A 26,235-nucleotide genomic window follows, 5' to 3' on the forward strand; every position below is an offset into this window, starting at 1 on the left:
TATTGAGACCTAGGTTCTGGAAGGATCACGAATCACCTCCTCCAAGCTCAAGAATGGTTCATCCCAGAGAGCAGGAACTGAAGCAAGAGTGGACAAGGAGATCCTGACAAAACTCAAATGTCGAAATGAAACGTACAAGAGGTGGAAGCAGTGACAGGTGAGCTGGGAGGAATACAGTAACACTGTGCAAGCATGCAAGAATGCAGATATGAAAGCCAAAACCCGCCTGGAGTTGAACCTGGCAAGGGATGCGAAGGGTAACAAAAAGGGCCTTTACAGATATATCATCAGCAAAAAGAAAGACTAGGGAAAATGTGGATCTTCTGATGATAGGTTACGAGGTGGGGTGGCAAAGGGTATGGAAAGAACTGTGGTAGTCAATGCCATCCTTGCCTCAGCCTTTAGTGATACGACCAGCCTTCAAGAATCCCATGCCCCTGTGACCACTGGGAAACTCCTTGATAGAGGAGGATCAGTTAGGGAACATTTAAACAAATTAGACATTAAAAAGGCCATTGCATAAGGTTATGTGGAAGGAAAGTGTCTGCTCCTTAAAGGGTATCTAGTCAAGGACCTTTTTCACTGCAAAAAAGGGATAATAAGGAAAGGAGGAAGCCATAAACAACTACATACAGGAACACAAACCTAACCGACAAATGGCAAGGGAGGTGGTGATGAGAACCAAACCTCGTCAGTCGCAGTAATTGATGAGGTCATGCGAGTGTATGACATCATTGTTTATTTCCAGTGAGGTTATCTGATCAGGGATCTTGTCAACTGGGAAACAAAAGGGAAAGGGACAAAGCAGAACCAAAATATACCAAAAGGAGACCTGACAAAACACACATGTAGACAATGACAAGACACAGACCTCACCAGTCACACTCATTGATGCACTATCCAGAAAATACAGGCATCACTTCAGGAAGATCAACCTGGACTTCACAACCGATAAGACTGTAAATGAGGGGAGATCCTGACTGTGAGCACTGCAGGCATCTATAGAGCTGTACAGACCCATGGGGGGACATAGAGGGAAAGGGGGAGCAGGGAGGAACTAAAGGGAGGTAGACAGAAAGTTGTATAAAAGGGGCTGGTTGTACATAAAATGAGTCTTGTTTCCAGTCACCATAGTATGTCCTGTTTTACTAAATCCTTTCTTAATAATCTCTCTGCATAATCTCGCTCCCTATCCCATGTGTGTTGGTGCTGCAAGGATTCAGTTCTAGTTACTGGGGGGGCGTATGGACATGAGGGGACTGGGTGCCAACTCGTGGGGTCAGACCAGGGATGTGGGCACCCCTGGCCTGTGGTGTCAGCTACCGGAGCCAGTGGGGTCTCAGCATCAGCTACTGGAAACAGTGGGGTCTTTAACCTCCAACCACAGGGGTGGGAAAGATGTGTGTCCTGAAAACCAGCTACTAGGGGGATGGACATTAGTGAGGCAAGCGAGGGGCGAGGGGCTCAGTGCCAGTGGCTGGAGCAGGACCGCAGGTCACAGCCTGTGTGCTCGGTGCCAGCTGCTGGGGGTGAGTCTCTGTGCATTCCTCAAACCCAGTGTGCGTGGGGTGTGCGTGTGGATTCACTGGGAAACTCCCAGCTGGACCAGCTGGCTAGTAGGAGGTGTCAGGTCTGGGCAAGGGTATCACATGGTCAGAGGGTCGGTGCTGGTATTTGGGGCGACCTGTGAGTGTGAGGTGCCTGTGGGATGAGTGTGTGAGTGCTGTGTGTTAGCAGTGAGCACCCAGCTGGAACAGCCAGCGTCTGGGATACATGCTCAGCTTGGCTGATGGTTGAACCTGCAAACTGGAAAACAGCAGCTGTATCCAGCAGCTCTAGTGCCTAGGCAGGAGGAGGGGAGGGGAGGGGAGAGGAAATCTAAAGAAACTAAATTAAAATTTCAGTCATGCATTTAGGATTAATAGTATGATCATCTCCTAAGTGCTGAGGACATCTAATTTGAATATTAAAGGGAGGAGAAATAGTCAAGTGATTGGGAAAAAGCAGTGCGCACACAAAAAAAGAAAGTATTCCAGTGAAGACAGATATGAAAAAAGGCATTCATTAACATTTATGTAGAATACATACACAGTTTTGGTCACCTGTGCTTAAGAAAGATTTCATGCCTGTAAAAAAATTTTTGTCAAGAAGACTTTAGGAATGGTAATGCATCTTACTACCCTATGACTAGCAGACAAAAGAGCATGGCTTTCTTATTATGGTAAAATGAAGGAAAAAAGGGAGTATGATTGCTCTGTAGATCTATTGGGGAAAATACTGGGTAAGAGAAGGAGCTATACTCATACAAGATGTACAGAAAGCCAAGAATACACTTTTTTCACTGTTGGAAAAATTGCAAGAATTTTTCACACACTGGAAGGGAAATTCAAAACCAGTTTTCAATTTGGGAGTAGAGTTTCAGCTTCTTTTAAGCAATGTTATAACCTTTGTGAAAGGGATTATGTTAGATGGTTGCCTGTGAAGAAGCAGACTGGATTTGAGAATGCTGGAGGTATCTTCCAACTTCACATTCCTGTGAGAGATAAGAGACTATGAAACTTTCAAGCTGAGCATTTTAAGGCATTATATACCTCATTATATAATCTACAGCCCTGTCACAGCGTCAAATCTTCGGAGACCAGAAGCAAGATTAAAACTTTCTAAGCATCAGGGACAGAACAAGGAGCTTACTACACCTGTTTTACAGCCATGCAAGTTAACAGAGTTTAAGGCCATGTTGACTTCTTAGGTATCAAAGACAACTCTGCTAATTATGGGGAGGGGGAAACACTCGAATACTGAGATCCTAAGATGACATTGGCTCAATTGGCATAGGTAAAAACACAGAAGACAACAAGCTGGTATTCATCCTGTTTATCTTTGTATTTCCTGGCAAATCAGGGAGATTTTCTGGTGGGTAAAAAGAAGAAAACTCACTTCTTGTCTTCCATGCAGTCTGGCAAAATTTTTGTGTTTAATATTTTTATTTATTATTTGATGTATGAGAATCTATTTATTGATGTAGTGTCTCATGGTCCATAACCATTTCCAGAAACAGAAACTACATAACTGAAATCTCCACTGTTGTTTGTGAAAGATTAATGGCAGTAAGCGATTGCTGTATTTATAAGTAGTTTAGTAATTTAGCTATTCACTAAGTGAATAGCAGTGTGACTGCTATAAATTAAGAAAGGACAAATAATTTTTTCAACTGTGGCTTGACAGATAAACTTGAATATACTCATCTAGCAATTGTTCAGTTTGCAGAATCTCTTGGAATCCTTTGAAACTATGGCATGGATTGGGAGAAGCCAATGAACCCCCACATCTTACTATGATACAAGATCAAAAGGAGACGGTGCAACTGTGTTGTTACCAGTTCAGTGGGAGGGTTTTTATGCCTGTTGTCTAGAGACTGTGCATTTGTCAAGAAGGTTAGAAACTTTTCTGGCTGAGGGCATGAAGCAACCGCATTCCATACACGTGATGACAATTATAATCACTGTATTATTGACTAAAGAGTGTTTCAGCTTTTTTTTATCAACTTATACTACTGAAGAAGAGTCCCTGTTAACATTTAGAAAGTAGAGCTGATAAAAGAGCTTCTGAGATACTGATCTTCAAAAGATAGATGAATATTCTTGAAGTCCATTATTTCTAAATTCTGTGTTGTTTTCCAATGTTTATGCTGATTCTACCAATAGAATTAAAATGAACAAATTTTAGAAGGCTGCATCCATTTTAGTAACTCTTTATAGCCAGTACAGGACAATTAAAGTTTTTAGAGGCTGATTCTTACTGTAGATGCCTGAAATACATTAAAAGAATCATGACATACAATTGCATACTCTGTAAACTTAGAGGGCACACTTCAATTGCACAAACATAGAGTAATTTGGATTGGAAGGGACCTGTGGAGGTTATCTGGTTCAACATTGTTCAGGTTGCTCTACTGGAGCTGAATTTTTAATATCTTCACATGTGGAGATTCCAGAACTGCTCTGGACAACTGGTTCCAGTGTTTGACTGTCCTCACGCTGAACACTTTTCCTAATACAGAATCAGAATTTCCTTCTTTGTAAACTGTACTTGTGCCTTTCATCTGTCACTGTGCACATCCAAAAAGAGTCTGGATATATATTCTCCACATCATCCCATAAGGTAGTTGAAGGCAGCAATAAGATACCCACTGTCTTCTAGAATAAACCCAGTCCTCACAGTCACTACCTCTACATAATGTGCTCCAGGTCCCAGTCACCTTGGTGACCTTCCACTGGATTCAGTCCAATACATCAATGTTTTTGCTTTAGGATGCCCAAAATATGTATGCAGGACAGGCAGATGTGACAAGGCACCTACAGACACAGGCCTGCGCCTACGTGTGAAATCCTAGGTAGTAAAAAATGACACATGACACGTTTAAGCAAGTGAATTGCACTACAAAAGTCAAATGTAACTAATTTCTGTGCTGGCAACTGATTTCTCACCATGCTATTTCATTTTATCATTTCCTGGGCTTTTAATGGGATGTTTTTTCCAGATTACATTCTGCATTCAGTTTCATCACGTTAGGTGCTGCAGTGTCTAACTTCTCAAAAATCAAAGTTCATTTTTAACGAAGTAGACAATGCTGTGGTCCACAAATCTTCGATATGAAAGTCAAGAACAAGTTGTTCAAATTAACTACATTTCATTTGTACACATATGGTAGGTTGGCCCTGGCTAGAGGCCAGGTGCCCACCAAAGCCACTCTATGACTCCCCTTCTCAGATGGACAAGGGAGAGAAAATATAATGAAAAGCTTGTGAGTTCAGATAAGGACAGGGAGAGATCACTCAGCAATTACTATCATGGGCAAAACAGACTCGACTTGGGAAAAGTTAATTAACTTATCGCCAATCAGATCAGAGTAGAGACAATAAGAACTAAATCCAAATCTTAAAACATCTTCCCCACACCTCTCCCTGCTTCCCGGACCCAACTTTGCTGCCTGTTTTTTCTACCTACTCCCCCTTAGCTGAACAGGAGGACAGGGAATGGGGGTTTTGGTCAGTTCATCACACATCGTCTCTGCTGCTCCTTCTTCCTCAGGGGGAGGACTCCTCACACTCTTCCCCTGCTCCAGTCTGGGGTCCCTCCCATGGGAGACAGTCCTCCACGAACTTCTCAAATATGAGTCCTTCCCACAGGCTGCAGTTCTTCACAAACTGCTCCAGCCTGAGTCCCTTCCACAAGTGCAGTTCTTCAGGAACAGGCTGCTCCAGTGTGGGTCCTCCACAGGGTCGCAAGTCCTGCCAACAAACCTGCTCCAACATGGGCTTCTTTCTCCATGGGTCCACAGGTCCTACCAGGAGCTTGCTCCAGCATGGACTTCCCATGGGGTCAGAGCCTCCTTCCGGCATCCACCTGCTCCAGCATGGGGTCCTCCATGGGCTGCAGGTGGAGGTCTGCTCCAGCGTGGAGCTGCATGGGCTGCAGGGAGACAGATTGCTTCACCATGGTCTTCACCACAGGCTGCAGGGGAATCTCTGCTCTGGTGCCTGGAGCACCCCTTCCCCCTCCTTCTTCATTAACCTTGCTGTCTGCAGGGTTGTTTCTCTCACGTATTCTCACTCCTCTCTCTTCTGACTGCAGTTGCACAGTTGGTTTTTTTCCCCCTCTTCTTGACTATGTTATCCCAGAGGTGCTACCACTGTCACTGATGGGCTTGGCCTTGGCCAGCAGCAGCTTGGTCTTGTAGCTGGCTGGCATTGGCTCTGTCAGACACAGGGGAAGCTTCTAGCAGCTTCTCACAGAAGCCACCCCTGCAGCCCACCCCACTACCAAAACCTTGCCACGCAAACCCAGTGCAACACAGCATAAAGCGTTCTTCAGTTAGCATAGTGTAATAACCTCTGATCCAGGCATATGAGTTCTGTAATACAAAGGAGATGTGACTAGGAGGAAAGTCAGAGGCTTTTTCCCATACAGGAGGTTATTAACATTTTCGTAAAGTTAAGATTTCAAATAACTGTTCAGTAAAGTCTACTATCTTCTTAGAACCTGAATTGCTTCAATGATGATTCAGACTGCTTTCAACTAAAGTAATAGCTAAAAAAATACCAAAATAAACAAGCAAGAAACAGAACCAAGTGGAAGTGCATGAGTGAAATATATCTCCAAGAAAAACTTTTGCTATTTTGCTCATATTTTAGTAAGCTTAAGGACAAATACCAAGGTTTTCACTCAGATAATACTGCCACTGAGTTCAAATTCAAAGAATTACTTAGATCTCTTTTCAATCCCTATACTATCTCTTTGCTCATTCACTGTGTTGGCACAAGCAGTCCCACCGAATAAATCCTTTGGATAGAAGACCTTGTAGCAATGCAGAGTACCCTTTATTAATAAACGGGGTTTTACAGAAGCTAAGTGGATTATAAAGAAAGTATTTTATAATTGCTATAATCATAAATCAGAAATGTGCTTTATCAATTACTCTTGCATTTTGTAATCATCCTGGTTGCTAGGCTTTTTTCCAAACCTACAAGTCATGCTATATGGGTTTTTTTGATCTGGCAATTTACAGAAATTCCATAAAGTTAATTATTTTCCTTAATAAATGTGTTTTAATATGTTATTTCATGTTCTTGAAGCATCTAACAAGATGCCTTGAAAAACAGTGCTGAAATAGCTATTATGGTATTAAATACTTACAAATCAAAGGTGATTGAGTCCACATTAGTTCATTGTAATAAAACTCATCATCTGAAAATAATTTTATCTGGTTTCCAAGGTACCTACAAATGTTACAAAATGTAAGACAGAGGTATCACAGTAAGGTACATGTCTCTGTGCAAAAATGTGCTGGGAATTGATGATGAGATAGTCTATAACTATTTCTTTCTTCTTATTTAATTTTAAAAGTTTCAAAAATTTTTAAATTTTCCCTCTCTGTTGATCTAATCTTCAGCAAAAACTGAGCCAGGGCTAAAGGTAAAAGGTAATTAAATTAGGAAAGTAAATGAATCTGCTGTGTTGGTTAAAATTCTTTCCCTGTTCTCAATTATTTAAACTGTAAGCAGACTTATGTATCTGGGGATAAGATTATCTGACCTAAAGTAAAAGAATGACAGGATTTGCAGACTTTGTAAATTAAACCGTGTGATTCATGCCTTTTCTAAGGATCTGAAAGACTTTCAAATGATGCAGCCACATTGTTTTCTAATCCTTCTTATGAAATAAATTGGAAAAATATGCTGATGTCACTTTTCCTAAAAATGTTTTCACACAAGCACCTTTGAAATACGTGTACCAATCACTTTATTTCTTTAATTGTATTGCAAACTTTTGAATAGGTTCGGGGTTTGTTGTTTTTTTTTTTTACTCAGAAACTTGTAAAAATATTTAAAATTACCTCACTTCTCCCGTGTGGTACTAGACCTTGAAGACTTGGAACAATCCCCAGCTAAAACCACTAAAAGGATTTCAGACATAAAAATAAATTTTATTAATTGTGTATTAATTTGATAAGGATGCTCTTACCGAAACTGGAAGGAGGCACTGAAGTTAAACCATGTGTGATTTTATTAATTGAAATGTAATTTAGTTAGAGCAGATGAATATATTTGCATTTGTCAGCTTTTCCTCTAGTATATGAGAAATGAACCTTAACCGAGAAAGAGTACACAAATGGGTTTGAAGTATTTAATTGGCTGTATGTGCTCATGGACATTTTTCAAAGATAAAGGAGACAGGGAGGTTGTCTTGTTGTGTAAGCAAAATACTGGCCTTTACCTTCAGTCTATAACTCTATGCCATGAGACCAACAGCCAGTCTCTGGAAGACAGATGTTCAAGCCACACAACCAGATCAGTCAGATCAGCTCAGAACTGAGCTATTGTAGCAAGGATACTTTGCTGTTTCAACCTATCTTCAAAATGTCCTTCCAGCAGAGTAAAGCTCTGTCGGGATGATCTGAGGTGAAGAAAAACAGACGTAGAATGTTTGCATTCTGACTCTGAGAACAGTAAATTGTTAGTAGCTGCAGCGAATGAAATATTTTGTTTCCAAGGAGCAGCATATATTTTCTATTATACAAACATTCAGTGTGAATAGGGGGAGGAAAAGTCTGAAACAAAAGACTGTGTCTATTACAAAGAAAAGGAGAAAAAGGTCGTACATAAGTGCACATGCTACATAAAATCAGTCTCACAGTATAAGAACTCAGAACTTCTTTCTTTCTTGGTCCTTTTGTTCCCAGATCTCTGATCCCAAACCCTCCCTATGGGTCAGGATCAGATCCTGTAAGCTCAGGATCAGATTCTTTCAAAGTTTTAGCATCAAACTCTGAACAACTCCAGGAGAGACAGGATTTCATGATCATTCATTGATTTCAATTTTATTAATAACCGTATTTGATGTGCTTGACAAAATGTTATGCTTAATGTTTGTTTTGCAGTATATATCTGAGCCCAAATGCAAAGAACACCTAAGAAAAAACTCCAGACTGCTTTGTTGCATTGACTAAAGAAAGCAGAGTATAATTGCTGAAACTCCAGAAATAAATGAAGTAATACGAATAACAGAAAAACAGCGGTTGACTGGAAGGATTAAACTTCACCTGACCTGAAGCAAATATTATTCCCTTTTACAGCAATAAATGTATTCCCTTTTACATAAATAAATGCCTACAGTATATTTCAGATCTAAGTGTTTGTGTATGGTGTGATTCAATATACTTCAATACGCTACCTCAGTTATGGACATGCTGGTTTTATTTTTCTTCTTTTGACCTTGCAATAAGATACTGACAACAAGAAAATAATTTTTTTTGTTTACCCAGTTTTAGCTGAGAAATAGGCCCATTTAGAAGGCAAGTTGATGTGACTGTGATGCATCACTGACTTTCTGTAACCTTAGGCATGCTTCTTCTGTCCTCAAGCTCACCTTCTGTAAACTGAGTGTATAGGGATAGAATAAGAGGTGTTTAGAAGACCAGAGCTGCAGAAAGATAACCACAAAGAATTAATGCTTTTTATTTAGATATTTGCATAGATCTGAAAATAACACTGCTCTTTGAACAGGGAAATAAAGATAAAAGTATGGGGTTTTTTCCTTGCTTTTTTATTTCAGTTAAGACCACACTGTTAACAAGATTTTATTGTTTTTAAGTCATAAGATGTCAGGAATTCCTGTTTTCCCAAGGATCACCAGCCAAAGACTGGATTTCCCTAGAGCTCAGGATACTATTTCATTAAAACTTTAAAGCTAAATTAGGTTTACATATAGACTTCATAATGAAGTAAAGAAAGTGAATAGTTTTGAGGATAAAATAATTTGCTTATTCTAGGGAAGCTGTTTGTTTGGTGTTAGAAGAAAGCAAATTTATAGCTTTTTTAACAAGTTTATCAAGCTTCACAGAAGTGTTTTCCTATATTTATTTTAAAAATTTATTTTTTAAAAAAAGGTCTTGCTCTTTTCTGTTGCTATACAAATATCCCTAACAGTAACAGAAGGAACATTTAACTACAATGAGGTCATTTTAAGTGTTAATCTTAAAGAAAGAGTCTGGGCATCCTCTATGCCTTCTTTTTTACAATGGATAGTGAGAAACATAAGAGTCAGCAGTTAAGACCACTTCAGCTTCCATTCAAACCAGAATTATTTAGAGGAGCTTCTTCCTCTACAATTTTAGCTTTCGTATTTTTATCTGGTTGCTGATAATTAACAGGTGGACTCTTCCACAAGCATTTGCCCAAAAGGTTTTATTTCCTGGAAATGGTAATGAAAAAAGACTCCGGCAGACCTTGTGTTGTGGTTTAGCCCCAGCTGGCGACTAAGCCCCGCGCAGCCGCTCACTCACTCCCCCACGGTGGGACGGGGGAGAGAATCGGAAGAGTAAAAGTGAGGAAACCCATGGTCTGAGATAAAGACAGTTTAATGGGTAAAGCAAAAGCCACGCACGCAAGCAAATCAAAACAAGGAATTTGTTCACCACTCCCCATGGTCAGGCAGGTGTTCAGCCATCTCAGGGAAGCAGGGCTCCGTCACGCGTAATGGTTTCTTGGGAAGACAGACGTCATCACTCCAAATGTCCCTCCACCCTTCCTTCTTCTTTGTCCCAGCTTTATATACCGAGCATGACGTTATATGGTAGGGAATATCTCTTTGGCCAGCCTGGGTCAGCTGTCCCAGCTGTGTCTCCTCCCAGCTCCCCGTGCACCCCCAGCCTCCTTGCTGGCAGGCCAGCACAAGCTGGACTGTCCTTGACTACTTAGCAACTACTCAAAACATCAGCACATTATCAACATTTTCTCATCCCAAATCCAAAACACAGCCTCACACTAGCTTCTGTGAAGAAAACTAACTCTACCCTGGCTGAAACCAGGACACCTTGAAACAGATATATATCTTTTTTCCAATCAAGATTTCATATGCAGCAAAGGTGTTAACATGTACAGCTATGTAGAAATGTAAGAAAATGGCTATTGAATCCCAGTGACTTACAGAAAAGAATTCATGGAACATTTATTACAACCTTCTCATACTGGTAACTGTGGAAAGCTAGCAATGGAGCTTTGGTGAATAACTGTGTGCCCATGACTTCAACACAGAATGCTACAGTAAGACCTTAGCATCACAGTAATATTACAGTGGGTTCAGGAATCGGGAGAACAAGCAGCCTAGACAGCCCATACTCATAAGATTTATTTAATCTATCTCATCTAGGAATTCTGTTTATGTCTAAGGATGATCACTGTAAGGGTACTTTATAGCAAAGGAGGGGAACTAGGGATCTTCAGAGGATAATAAATTGCACCCTACTTCCTCAATTCCAGTTATTCTCCTAGGCACCAAACTAGACCTGAAAACCATTTGTATTCCTTTCCGACATTTGAAAATCATACTTTTTCAGCTTTTAGTCACAGTCTAACTGCATGTTTTCTTCTTGAACTAGTTGCTTAAACTATCGTGATCAGTTTCGAAGATAGAAAAATTAAAATTTTACCTGAGGCCCACCCTCAGCTATTGCAGTAGATAACCTACATTAACCTTCTCTTGAGAGCTCCTCAGTTTGCACAGTCTGAAGAAAAAACACCTAAGATGACTGTAGCAGTTAGCTCTATACATAGCTGAGAACATGCTGTATGTATTTGTGTTTTATTCATTCTTTCATGCAAAAACACAAGAAAATAAATATGGAGTTTACTCAAATTGTATCTCCTGAGGAAAAAAAAAAATGTGTAGCGTGAAGAGCTACACATAGCTTGTCTATGAGGATCTTATCAGTGTCAAAGGCCTTCCTGAAGTCCAGGTATTTGCTGCTCTGCCCTTGTCTACCAGGACAGTAATTTCCTTATAGAAATTTATCAAGCTGGTTAAGCATGACTTCCCCTTGGTGAAGCCATGATGACTAATCCTGATGATTTTCTTGCCCTTAATGTGCCTGACTGACCTGTAGCTCCCTGGATCCACTTTCTTTCCCTTTTTGAGAATAGGAGCTACATTTGCTTTCCTCTGGTCTTTCAGGCACTTCTCTCAGTCACCATGATCGATTAAAGATTATTGAGTCATGTCACAATGACATCTGCCAGCTTCATCAGCACTCATGGGTGCATCCCATCAGGACCCATAGACTTATGTATGTCCAGTTTGCTTAAGTATAGCCTGACTTGATCCTTTTCCACCAAGGACGATCCTCCAAGCACTATCTTCCTTGTTCCACACTTTCCCTCTGGTCTCTGGGACCTTGGACCTCTGAAAGCTGGTCTTGCTAGTAAAGACTGAGGCAAAGAAGGCATTCAGTACCTCAGCCTTTTCCATGTCCTGTGTAACCAGGTCCCTCAACTTGTTGAACAAAGGGCCAACATTTTCCCTAGTCTTCCTTTTGTCACCCATATACTTACGTAAGCCCTTCGTGTTATCTTTGACATCCCTGGTCAGATTCGGTTCCATTTGGGCTTTAGCTTTCCTAACTTCATCTCTGGATGCTCGGACAATGTTTTGTATTCCTCCCAGGTTACCCATTTTTGCTTCTACCCTGTGTATGCTTCCTTTTTGTGTCTGAGTTTGTCTAGGAACTCTTTGTTCCTTCACATAGGCCTTCTGGCATTTTTGTCTGACTTCTTATTCATTGGGTAGGAGCTCTATTGAGCTTGGAGGAGGTGACCCTTGAATATTAACCAGCTTTCTTGAGGCCATCTTTCCCTCCAGGGCCTTATCCCACAGAATTTTTCCAAGGCATGCTTTCAGAAAACTGCAGCCTATTCATTGCTAGAGAAAGTAATTTCTATTCTCATTCTATTTCTGTGTGTTACTCATTCACGTATTAGTAAATATTTGACCAAGGGAAAATTATCATAGAAGTCACATTGCTTGCCAATGTGACATGTATCTACAAGAAGGGACAGAAGGAGGATCTGGGGAACTACAGGCCTGTCAGCCTGACCTCTGTACCGGGGAAGATTATGGAGCGGTTCATCCTGAGAGTGCTCACAGGGCATGTGCAGGACAACCAAGGGATCAGGCCCAGCCAGCATGGGTTCATGAAAGGCAGTTCCTGCTTGACCAACCTGATCTCCTTCTATGACCAGGTGACCTGCCTAGTGGATGAGGGAAAGGCTGTGGATGTTGTCTACCTGGACTTTAGCAAAGCCTTTGACACCATCTCCCACAGCATTCTCCTGGAGAAACTGGCAGCTCGTGGCTTAGACAGGTTTATTTTTTGCTGAGTAAAGAACTGTCTGGATGGCCAAGCCCAGAGAGTTGTGTTGAATGGAGATTAATCCAGCTGTCAGCCAGTTACAAGTGGTGTTTCCCAGTGCTCAGTTTTGGGGCCAGTCTTGTTTAATATCTTTATCAATGATCTGGATGATGGGATGGAATGCTCCCTCAGTAAATTTGCAGATGACACCAAGTTGGGTGGGAGTGTTGGTCTGCTGGAGGGTAGGAGGGCTCTGCAGAGGGATCTGGACAGGCTGGATCAGTGGGCTGGGATCAGCTGTATGAGGTTTAATAAAGCCGAGTGTCAGATCCTGCACTTTGGTCACAACAACCCCATGCAACGCTACAGGCTTGGGGAGGAGTGACTGGAGAGCTGCCTGGCAGAAAAGGACCTGGGGGTGCTGGTTGACAGCCGGCTGAACATGAGCCGGCAGTGTGCCCATGAGCCGGCAGTGTGCCCAGGTAGCCAAGAAGGCCAACAGCATCCTGGCCTGTATCCGAAAGAGTGTGGCCAGTAGGAGTAGGGAAGTGATCATGCCTCTGTATTTGGCACTGGTTAGGCCACACCTTGAGTACTGTGTTCAATTTTGGGCCCCCCACTACAAGAAGGACATTGAGGTACTGGAGTGTGTCCAAAGAAGGGCAACAAAGCTGGTGAATGGTCTAGAGCACAAGTCTTACAAGAAGCAGCTAAGGGAATTGGGGTTGTTTAGTCTGGAGAAGAGGAGGCTGAAGGGAGACCTTATTCCTCTCTACAGCTACCTGAAAGGGAGTTATGGCGACATGGGTGTTGGTCTCTTCTGCCATGTAACTAGTGACAGGATGAGAGGAAATGGCCTCACGTTGTGCTGGGGAGCTTTAGATTGTATGTTAGGAAGAAATTCTTTACTGAGAGAGTGGTCAAGCATTGGAACAGGCTGCTCAGGGAGGTGATGGAGTCACCATCACTGGAAGTATTCAAAAAATGTGTGGATGTGGCACTTTGGGACATGGTTTAGTGGGCATGGTGGTGTTGGGTTGATGGTTGGACTTGATGATCTTAGATCTTCTTTCTAACCTAAATGATTCTATGATTCTATGTGTTCTTTTAACTTCTGTGAAAGCAGAGGCTCGATCTCCTCTTCCTGTGCTGTGTTCTTCCAAGACATCATCTTTGATTGAGTTCAATTGCCACAGAGACTAGAATCCACTGCACTCAAGAGCATTGCCAAAACTGTACGTTAGACTATTGTAGCAGTCACCTGTGAAATAGAGTTGGGGAGCTGTCAAAAAATAGAGCTGCTTATAAAAGACAATCCTTATTTCAGTGAGATAAATCTGAAAGTGAAACAATATTGAGAAATACCAGAATAAAGTTCTCCTAAAAAGGTGTTATCAAACACTTTTTTCAGGCTCAGGTGAGAAACACTGAAAATACATTTAATCAGTGTAATTGCTTATAAATTAAAGGAAAGGCTGCCAAAGGGGAGCAAGCAGCTGCAGTGAATCTGTGAGAAGGAAATTAAATGATGCCTACAGGTTACTGCATACTTCATAGAAGTTATTTATAACACCCATTTTTTATTAAAGCCAAACAACAACAGAAAAAGAACTGAACTACACTTAAAATAAATTAAGATAAAGTTGGCTATGCCAAAAAAACAGGTTTACTGAGCACATACGCTGCATTTTTGGAGGGTGTGGTGATATAGGGTTTTAATTTTTGTGCTCTATTTTTTGACAACATTAGCAAATAAGCCACATATTTACTTTAGTTCAGTCATTTTGACAGTTAGAAGGCTGCAAACCATGCTTGAATGCTGTCAATAATGTAAGGGGAATACTAATAATAATATAAGGCTTTATATTTCAAAATTAGCTGGCAGGGAGAAGTAATTTAGTAAAATTTGCCCACCTTTGATTATTTAAATTTCAGCCACTTAAGATTTCCTCTTACCCAAAAAGAAAGTATACCCAGCACCATAAATTATAATCAACATTCCCTCAAACTATCCAAAAGCTCTCTTATCTAAACTGCCTTGCTGACCCCTAGGATTTTGGGGAATATCAAGTCACATTGTAGTCTAGTGCTAGTTACATATTATTCTTCAGTATTTAAAACAGAAAGGGAAATGCAAAAGAGAAAGGAAAATACAAAAAGGAAAAAACAAGAGAAAAGTTCTTCCGTCATTATAATAATTATCCTCTTATAATTTTAAACTACCGAGAAATCTAACCATTCCTTGTAACACATAAATTACTAGAACTTACCTGATCAAATTCAACATGAATCTATAAATCATTGTTTTATATTGGTTTGGTTGTTGTTTGTGTGCATGTTTAAGATGAAAGGCTAGATCTTAAAGAGGAAATCTATATCTAAAATTTCACACAGTTCCTCAGCTGACTTTTGGAGAACTGTCCCCTTGAGAGAAATGTGGGAGCCCAGGCTCTCTAACCAGTCCCTGAAAAGAGTTAAGGTCTCAATAGAGGCCAAAATATACAAGGACATTGTGAGAAGGCAGAACCAAACTCGGTGAACTCTGTGAATTTAACTGAGAGCTTCCCTAAATGAAATATTGAGGAGAAACCTGTGTCTGAAATCCTGCTTCTTGCTTACCATGGCCAAAGAGCCTGTGTGACCACTGTTTGACCAGGGCTGAGAAAGCACTATCCTTTCTTCCAAAGGACACTCTTTCACTTTACCCTTTCCAGGCCTGCCCACATCACAGGGTTGAGGTGAGTATGGATCCTTGTGGTCAGTACGCTCTCACAATGAGCAGTGACATCTTCAATTAGATCACGTTGCTCAGAGCCCCATCCAACCTGACCTTGAATCTTTCCAGGGCTGGAGCATCTACCACCTCTCTGGGCAACCTGTGCCAGTATTTCACCACCCACATCATAAAAAATTTCTTCCTTATACCTAGTATGAATCTACCCCCTTTTAGTTTAAAACCGTTACCCCGTATCCTAGTACAACAAGCCCTGTTAAAAAGTCTGTCTCCATCATTCTTATAAGCCCCCTTCAAGTACCAGAAGGCTGCAAGAAGGTCTCCCTGGAGCCTCTCCCTGGAGGCCTGTTCAGCCTCTTCTCCAGGCTGAACAACCCCAACTCTCTCAGCCTTTCTTCACAGGAGAGGAACAGCTGGAAACTTCACAGCCTCATTGTGCACCCAAAAAAGGTCAGCAAGAAGAGGAGGCTATAACCTAAGTATTGTAGATTTTATTGCCTTTAAAAATTGTTTTATTATACAAGAACTACTCACAGTCAGATGTGCCCACATTTAGGGGAATGAAGCCACTTTTCCTGGATCTGGACATAGACCCAGACTGGAGCTCCTCAGCACACATGAAAAGCAGTTTTGCTACTCCAAAAAAGAACAGTTCAGGTCCCTCCTGCCACAAGAAATGCAGCTGTAGAGGGGACAGCAGAGATGAAGATGCCTGAAGGAAGAAATCAGGGTGTTCAGGAAAACGTGGCTTGCTGCTTCTGCTAGTTCAGTCATGACCTGCCTGACCTTACAGGACTTCAGTATAAAAACCCCCAGTCAACACAAACACAACTCTTAGATTGCTCCACTATTCAGATTTTCCGTGCAGCATTTTTATTTTTGCTATGCCTATAGCCAATTTAGTCTAGGCAGGTGACAAAGCCAGAGATGTTGAGAAATGGGTTTTATTCCTCTGCAGCATCAGTTCAGCCTGGCGTGAGGCTGTCTTCAAAGAGAGTATGCACATTTTCTCTGTGTGATAATTTTGTTAGCTTTCAGCTAATGAGAATCACACTATACATTGCACCTTTCATAATAGAGTTGTATTACAGGACATAATCAGCGATTTCTGTGATGAGGCCCTCTGATACTAAATATTTGGCCCAAATATCAAGTTGTATCATATCAATATATCATAACAACTATCTGCAAGATATTCAAAAACAGTATTTCAGCTGAAACGTTTTTCTTCATTTCCCCTCAGACCACTGTCAATGCCGCTGCAGGTATAAATTCAACCTGCTCTACAGCCATTTATACTAGGTTCTTCATTGCAATGACTTTGCTTCAACAAAAGCTTTAATAACATACTTTCAGATTTTACTCTCCTTTCTCTGTCTCCTTTCCCTTGAAGAGATCACTTGTCATCAAATTGTTCAAGGACCTACATCTTATCAAAAACTTATCCTGACACAGAATCAGGTTGTCCTTCTGGATTTGAGGTGGGGGAAAAGAAAAGAAAAGTAAAGCAAACAAAAAAACAAACAAACAAACAAAAAAACACAAAAAAAAGGAAAGGAAATCAGAGCAAGTCCCTAATTAGTGGAATGAAAAGAGAAAAATTCGGATTTCTGAGGATTCACAAAAATGACACTACATTAAATATTCTGTGTTCAGAATCAAAAATCAAAAAATTTATTTTGCTGGGTTTTGTTTTAGTTTTAGATTTAAACAGTGAACTCCACTGCAGCTAGTACATAATGAATCAATGTCATCTGTAATGACATATGTAGGCTGGCAAACAGGAATATAGCCAAGCAAGCTCTTTTTTTCCTACCACTTCTTGTAAATGCCTCTATGTAATACTTTTGAAGCATGTAGTGAGATCTATCTTTTATTTTCACAGATTCTATCTTTTATTTTCACAGATTGTTAGTTCTTTTATTTAAGTTGTGATTATTTAACAAGATTGATTGATTGTAAGGAAATGTGAGCACTACTTTGTGGAGAAATCTTGTAAACTCCTTTTAGTGATGTAAAAATTGGCTTGTGTTAATGGTTTTATTAGTCATTTCTATCAAATTAAATACTTTCTGCTATAGAACAACAATGACCTTTAAAGACTTAGAAATACATAAATGCTTTCAGTTTTCATTATTTCAATGAATTTTCCCACATATTTAATTCAATACTTTTCTAGATTCATTTTACTAAATTGTTAGATTATGAGGTTATTTATTTGCATAACAATCTGAAAGCTTGTTCTTCAGCCTTTTTCCAGGAAAAAAACCTCAACAACTTCTTTTTGTCTTTGAGAAACGCCTAAAGAAGTTTTTCATAAGAATTTCTTCTTATGAAGAAATTATGAGTCTATAGCAAGGGTTACATGTCATATTAAAATTCTATTCAAATCTGTTCAGTGTAGGTTGCTGTACAGTGCTCATCACCATATTTGATGAGAAATGTGTTAAGGTGACAAACATTTCTGATGTATTTATTTTCTTATACTCATCTTGTGAATAAGAATTACATGCAGTGAAACACTTGCTTTAGAGTTTTTAAAGCTTGTAAACACCCATATCTTGCTAGTTGCTGGTTATAGCCAGTGAGACTAGAAAGGTGTTTAAAGTAGGAGGTATGAAACAGCAGCCCAGAGCTTCTGAAGCTGTTCTTGCCAGTGTCCTGAGATGGACACTGAGAGCACCCTTAGAACAGATAAGCTATATTTTTTCCTGTGGAAAGCTGCTTTTTATTAGAAAATCACAACTGCAATGTGTCATTTGAACAGAGCTTCTCTTAATCCTTTAGTTACTTTTGTCCACTGCTTTGAGCTCCTAGTAAGCCTCCTAATAAGGGAGGAGACTTGGATTTAATATGATACTAAACAGGGCAGGGGGGGATCAGAAGACTTGTCTGATACAATAGCCATTGATGCTAAGGAGGTATACTATAGTGGTCTGTACAGGCTGGGGTTTCCTACACACTAACAGCTTCATGCCAAGATATGCTATACTGCTGGAGTCAGGTTGAAAGGTGACAAAAACATGAATAACTGAGACCAGGTCATTGCTACCTATGATAGGACAGGTTCTTCTAGTAGCCAGAGATGACGGGAAGCATTACTCACAGATAGTGTGATGTCAGTAAGGTCTCCAGTTTTGCTTCTTTGTTAGAAAACTAGATTGTTTAGTTGAGAATGTGCACCTTCAACCAAAGAAGACTGCACCAGAGGTAAAAAATTAAATTGTTTTCTTTTCCCTACTAATGGAACATTTGTCTTGCTCAGCTCTGAGTTCTGAAAATCTGTGCTATATCTTTGAACTGTCTGCAGTGTTATAAATGAATGCAGTGCAGAGTAAGACGAAATCTAGTGGATGCCAGTTCCAGGCACAGGCAAACCAGGCAATTGGCTATGGTGGCTACTGCTGGGAGTAGTAGCTTCGCTGAGGATCTTTCAAAGTTCTCATGACTATTTTGCCTCTGTAAGAGATAATGGAAATAAGCTGAAGGAGTGGTGCTGAATAAGTATTTTATTTTTCTATTTTATTCCTTACTCGGTATTTACTTCACAGACTTTTGCTGCTGCTGCCTTAAGGGAAGAGGTGACATATGAGGCGGTAACTACTACCCTGGCCTGGAAAGGTAGTGTGGAATATAAAGGTAATGCTAAATATGACTAGGAAGAGAATTGACCTTGACAAGATACAAAAAGAAGGATTCAAATGTTTGAGAGTAGTTTTCCTGTCCCTTCTCCCTTTAGGGGAGATTTGAATCATTTTAGATTATTCCTATGGATCCCTGTCATCTCTCTCACATGCAATGGTTTTATATCATAAGCAGCAGTATTAGCTATTAGAAAGACAATCCAGAAGAATGAAAGCCTTCATCTGACTCTACCTATTTAGTGGGTGTTATTTAGCAGAGTCATTACAGTGGTCTTCATCCTCTAGTATGCTGCATATAATACATTTGCTGCAGTTAGACAAGATCAGAGTTTGCCATTGATTATGTGTTCTTTTAGGTCATTTGGCATAGTCCAGTGTCAGCTTACATATGTATGTATGTATACATACAAGATACATAATGTATCCCAAGCAAGCTTTTTTTAATTTTGGACAGACTATTGCATGGTTCTCACAAGGGTCATGTATCTGACGGCCTAATAAATTTTAAAGAGCAGTATGTAGTGGAATAAACAAGCCTATGTGTAACCTGTTGCAGCTGATTACCAAATTTCAGAATAAACTCACCTTTTCTGGCTATGTTTTTCATCTCTCCATGTGACCAAAGTCCTACTATCACCCGCTTGTTCTCATCCTTATTTTTCTGTAAAAAGAAGCACAAGGCTTTTGTGACACAGCTTCTTGGTATTACCTCCATTTGTACCCAGTCAGCTGGATTTACTGAATACATTTGAAGAAACTAAGACTGTATACTTAAGCAGTCTCCACTGAATTTCTGGTTTACATATTGTGATGATAAATTAAGGACTTATCTTTTGTCCTCCAATATCCAGGATAAGGTTAGTTAAATGTTTGAATTGTGCTACGATTACCTTAAATCATTTGTTTTTCACTTGTTTACCTTTGAAGTATTTATGGAACGAAATAGCTTCACTCGTTTTTTGGTTTGGTTTTGTTCAGGTTTCTTTCCAGACCAAATAAGGTTTTTTTCTTTTTTTTTTCCTCTTGGTATCTGAACACATTGAATGGTTTATGGGTCCAGGTTACTTCTATAGGGAATAGCCTTTTCTAGGGTGTTCTTGCCATCCAAACTGCACTTCAGTAGAATTCTACACCAGCAAATAACTCTTTTTAATAACTCTTTTTCTCTGAACAGAAGTTTTACTACTCCTTGTGTCAGTCACTCTCCCTATCTTAGTCTGATCCACAAATTCACCGAGGATGTATGCTGTGCCCTCATCCACAGGGGTGGATGAAGATGCTGAAAATTACAGGTCCCAATACTGATGCCTAAGATACCCTGTTATTAGCTGCCAGCTGGATCTTACATTGTGGACCACTACCCTCTAAGCCCAGTGGTGTAGCCAAATTCCACTCCATCTAACAGTCCGTATTTCCTTAGCTTCCAAATGAGAAAGCTGTGGGACACGGTGTTAAAAACCTTATTAATATTTCAGAGAGTATTGTGTAACATAATCTCCAGCTTCAATCTACTCTAGCCTACATTTGGGTCAGCACAAATTTTTTGGACTGTGGAGAGACCAGTACATACTGTTAAAAACCAATAGTAGGGAAAAAAAGTTAGGCATCACTCACTTCTTCCCAAGAACCTAGGTATCACTTTCTGAAACCAAGCACTGATTACTAAAAACAGTCTCACTATAGTGAGAGCTGCCATGCAGGTATTGCAGTTTCACAGAATTGCAGAATAGTTGAGCTTGGAGGCACCTCTGGAGATCATCTAGTCGCACCTGCCTGCTCGAAGAAAGGTTATCGAGAGTAAATGTCTCAGGGTTTTGCCCAGCTGGGTTTTGAATATCTCCAAGGTTGGAGACTGCACATCCTTCAGTATTCAATCATCTCCACAGTAAAAAAAAAAAAAAAAAAAAGTTTGTTATGTTTAAATGGAATTTCCTCTGTTTCAATTTGTGCCAATTACCTTTTGTGCTTTCACTGGGCACTGATGAGAAGAGTCTGACTCCACTGTCTTTACTCCCCCCCCTCGGCAGGTATTTATACACATTGATACGACCCCCTGAGCCTTCTCTTCTCCAGGCTAAACAGTCCCAGCTCTCTCTCAGCCTCTCCTTGTATGACAGATGTTCTAAAACCTGGCTCCCCAGTGGGGCCATGCTCCAGTAAGTCCCTGACTCTCTTGTTCTGGTGAGCCCAGAACTGGTCCCAGCACTCCAGATTCATCTCACCAGTAATGAACACAGAGGAAGGATCCCCTCCCTCAATGTGCTGTAATGTTCCTCTTAATGCAGCCAGGAAGCTGTTAGACTTATTTGCCACAAGGTCACGTTGCTGGCTCATGGGCAACTTTTTGTCCATCAAGGCCTCCAGTTCCTTTTCTGCCAAGAGGAGAAAAGGGAGCTAAAGCTCTAATTCATCAAGGTAATAAGACAGTAATATTTTCAGGAGGTGATTTTTTTTGCATCTTTTATTTTTGAGTGGTAACATATCATATCAAACACTTCATTGCTTTCAATTACATAGGCTACACTGACTGAGTGCATTCCCTCTGTTTACTCTAAAATTTTCTCCAGACCATCTGAAAACCTCTTTTCAACAACGTATTTCCTCCCCTACCACCCTTCAAAGAAGAGCACTGGGTCTCTTTTGCTGTATCTGCAAAATGCATCTGCTTGTTCACATCTATCCTGTCCTACTGTGACAGTGCTACGTGAAGGAGCCACAATATTGCTTTCTTCCCTCGCTTTTAGCAATTAATCCCCCTCTCCCCTAGGAAACTGTCCACGTCCCTCTGGCCTCAGTCAAGCACTGAGTTGTGAAGTAGCTGCCGTCCACCAGGGACACCGTGAAGTCACTTTACACGGATGCAGGCGTGCTTTGCTGAGCCTTCAAAGCTCAATCCCTTTTAAGATAATACATGTCTGGTGCAGATCTCATTTCACAGAGCTTAACACCTACTCAGAGGCTAAGGAATTACTGCCTATATGTGTTCATAGCTGCAGCCTCAGGGCAAATAAAACACCAAATATCCCAGAAATCCATAGAAAATATATCACTCCAGATTATGCCCTGGAGTCTGTAGAAGAGACCACATTGTACTCCTGCAGAGCTGAAAACCTCCTCATGGACAGCCTCCACGTTCAGTGTAGCTGCAGGCAAAATGGAACCTGAATCTGCCTGGAGACAGAGAATGCTACGCACTGGTAGCCAAAATGGATGTCCTTCTCTCAGCCCAAAGGTAAATTTCTAGTTTCTTATGAGGCTGCTTACAATGGATTAATTTCTTTGCAAACTCAAATCTCGTCCCAGGATCACTGCATGGAAAATAGCTTTGGGCAGAAAAAGATCTACTGGCACAGGAATTACTGCAAGTCTAGGAGAAATAATAAGACTCTAAGGTCATCTTAAGTATTGGCAGTAAACTGTAGGCTAGAATCAGCAGAAAGGAAGGGAAAGGGGAGGGAGAAGGGAAAGTCAGTAAGTTCAGGAAAAATTTTAAATCATCTTGCTGAAGATTGACTACCTGTAACCGCATAGCTCCATGTTTGATCTTTAACTCCTTAGTGTAAATTTAAGAAACGTGTGTTGAAATTTAGGTGTAGCATTTAATTTTTTTCTCTTGTTTCATGATTCATGATTCAGAATGGAAAACTCGCCCAGGCTTTGCTAAGGGATGTTACAAGCAGCTGCCTCCTCCAGCAATGCCAGCCCAGGACCATCCTGCCCATCTGTGGGAACCCAGCCTGGTGCCTGGAGACCGGGGTCGGTCTGAAGGATACAGCTGCTGCTTTCCCATTTGTAGGTTCAACCAGTAATGAAGCTGAGCACGTATCCCAGACACACACGGGCCAGGACACACACACAGAGGACACAGACATGGCCAATCACACAGACCTCCACAGACATGGTGCTGCCCCAGCAGCACCCACATTTGGCCTCACACCAGACACAGGCACAGGCAGCCACGTCCCCTCCTCCTCTGGGGCTGGCAGAGGCAGAAGGTCACTGGTGCCGCACACACCCCACACTCTCCAGGTTCACAAGCACACGCAATTCACGGATCCCCCAAGCACCATCATGGCCCCTTTGCCTGCCCAGCACACCTGCCCAGATCCCAGCCCCTCTTACCTGCCCCACAGGTCCCTGACTTGCAGGCTGGTCCAGCTGTGTGCTTGTTGCACACATGCAGCACTCACACACTCAGGCACCCACACTCATGGGTGCCCCCCAAATACCAGTATGGATTCTCCATCTGCCTGATACCCCTGCCTAGACCTGGGGCTGGTCCAGCTTGGAGCTTGCCAGTGAATCCACAAGCAAGTCCCATGTACACCCAGCTGGGGAAGATACAGACACTTCCTCCCATCAGCTGACACCTGGCACATGGGCTGTGACCCACAGTCCCGCTCCAGCCATCGGCACTGAGCCCCTCACTACCTCACTCATGCCCATTCCGACCCCCCCAGTAGCTGGCACTGGACCCTCGCAGCACTGACATGCACAGGACACGGAGTGAGATTGTGCAGAGCAGATTTAGTAAGACAGGACAGACTGGGCTGATGTGGTTTAAACTGGTAGGTAACCAGAACAACCACACAGCCATTCACTTGCTCTCCCCACCCCCAGTGGGATGGGGGAGAGAATTGGAAAAGAAAAAGGGTAGACCTTGTGGGTTGAGTTAAGACAGTTTAATAGGACAGGAAGATAAAAAGAATAATAGCAATGATAATAACAGCGACAGAAGAATGTACAAAACAAGTGATGCACAGCACAGTTGCTCACCACCCACTCACTGATGCCCAGTTAGTTCCCGAGACATGGCCCTTCCCCAGCCAATTCTCCCAGTTTCTCCACTGAGCATGACGTTATATGGTATGGAATATCCCTTTGGCCAGCCTGGCTTAGCTGTCCCGGCTGTGTCCCCTCCCAGCTTCCTGTGCACCTCCAGCCTTCTTGCTGGCAGACCAAGAGCATGGAAAGCTGAAAAGTCCTTGACTGTTTCACAGCAGCTAAAAGTATCAGTACGTTACCAACATTTTTGTCATCCCAAATCCAAAACATAGCCTCACACTGGCTTCTGTGAAGAAAATTAACTCTATGCCAGCTGAAACCAGGACAGGTGATCAGGAGCAGGGCTCAGCCAGACAAATGTACTGACCAGACACATTTTATGTGAAGTCAGCCCTTTTTATACCCCTTTCTGTCTACCTCTTTTTATTCCTCCCTGCTCCACCTTCCTCTGCACATTGCCTCATCATTTGGCATAGTCCCACTGCCCCCCTTCCAATGTTCTGGACCCTCAGATTTGCATCCTTATCAGTTGCAAAGTCCTGGCTTGCCTGCAGTTTCTTGATATCCACCAGTGTGACAGTTTTGTTTCTGGTTATGGTCTTTGCATTGATCATGTCTTATGCCTGTGTGTGTTTCCTTCTCTTTCCCTATCTTCCCAACTGAGAAAAGAAACATCCTCATGCCCCACATATCCTTATCAATTAGTGCAGCTGACCAGATTTGCTCTTAACAAGACCTCCCTTACCACGTGTTGGTCAGCCTTGTCTCTGTATGTTCTTGTTTATGGTTTCTTTGATCAGACTCCATTAAAAACCCAGACATTCTCCTTCCACATACCCTTAAGGGCTTCTATCTATAGTTGATGGATGAAGAAGGCACGTGTAGGAGATGATTCATCTCTGCCTCACGTAGAAGTCTCAGGGACTAGTTGCTAATCTTTAGGGGTGCATATGTCTTTCTATTGCCTTTTGAAAGGATGGAGGTGACTGGATCACATGCAACATCTAAAGTCAATCCCTCTCCCAAAAAAGGAAGGTTAATTAGGAAAAGTTATTGAAAGTGGAAAATTATAAGGAAAGTGAATAAATGGAGAATAGTTATAGTTTCCTATTTATTGGTGCAGATATATATTATCTTTGGATATAACAATAAGTAAAAAGCAAGATACTTGGAAAACACTGAAATCCCTGTCATATTGAACCTTAGTAACTCCTTGTCATTTGCTTGGAAAAAGGTTCAGTTTTCATGTTTTTGTGAATTGTGTTGCAAAATGTTTTTGTAATTTTATTGACCGAACTATTGTATTTAATAATTTTATTAGTATGCTGTCTGGCTCATTACATCAGGACATATTTTTGCCTTCATAGTTTCAAACTTTATGACTATTTCTTTGGTTGCTTAACTGAGAGAAATAAAATCATAAAATTCATAACTTGAATGATTTCTGTTTATGGAGATTTATGTACCATAGAAACTAAAGGTTGTTTGGGGATTTTCATTCTTGTGTTTATTCTACTTGCCTATGATCCTAGAGATGACTAATGAAATACAAATGTACAGTATCCTTCAATGTTAGTATCTTGCAAATTATATTAAAGCACTTAAAAAAAACCCAACACCAAAAACCCACAGAGAAACAAATTGTGATTAAAAATTACAGCAAATAAAAATGTCAGCTCCTGATGAAAGCACTTTCAGTACATATACTGGGAATGTGCAAAATCCCCTTATTAATGTTGGTTGTTGAGACATTATGGGTTAGTTAAAATATGTATCCAAAAATCGATGTAGAACCACTCAGAGAAATTCTACGACATGTTTTATACTCAGAAAGTTCAAGCAGATTATAATGGTACCTTTTGGACTTAAAGACAAAATGAAGATGCCTAATGTAGTGAGCTTGAAATCTCCTAACAGTTATTCTCCAGAGATATGATATACTTCCTGATATATCTCATCATATTTCTTGTCAGAACATTTTACAAGTTTGCTCTAAGTCTTCAATCTGAAGCTTAGTTTTACTGTATTTTTATTACCAGGCAAGAAAAGAGGGACATGGTACTGGAACAGAATTTCATCTCAGGTAAAGTGGCACATCTCTACTGACTTTACTGAGTTTAATGTATATGACTGAAGTATGACTTAAACAAATTTCCATCGGGTTTATCTCTGGCTTTCTTCTTCATCATAGAACTACCACATGACTATCAATATAAACAATAACACTGATTTTACCACGAGTTTTGGTAATTTTGTTTTATAATATTAGCACTAGATTCTACACTGTGCAAGTATGCAAAAACCTGGACATATGTATGGATGTGTGCTCTTCAATACCACAGGAACAGTCAAAACAAGAAATCTCACCTTTTCAGTGAATCTGATGA

Source organism: Phaethon aethereus (assembly GCF_964289735.1).
Source record: "Phaethon aethereus genome assembly, chromosome: 1".
Lineage (NCBI taxonomy): Eukaryota > Metazoa > Chordata > Aves > Phaethontiformes > Phaethontidae > Phaethon > Phaethon aethereus.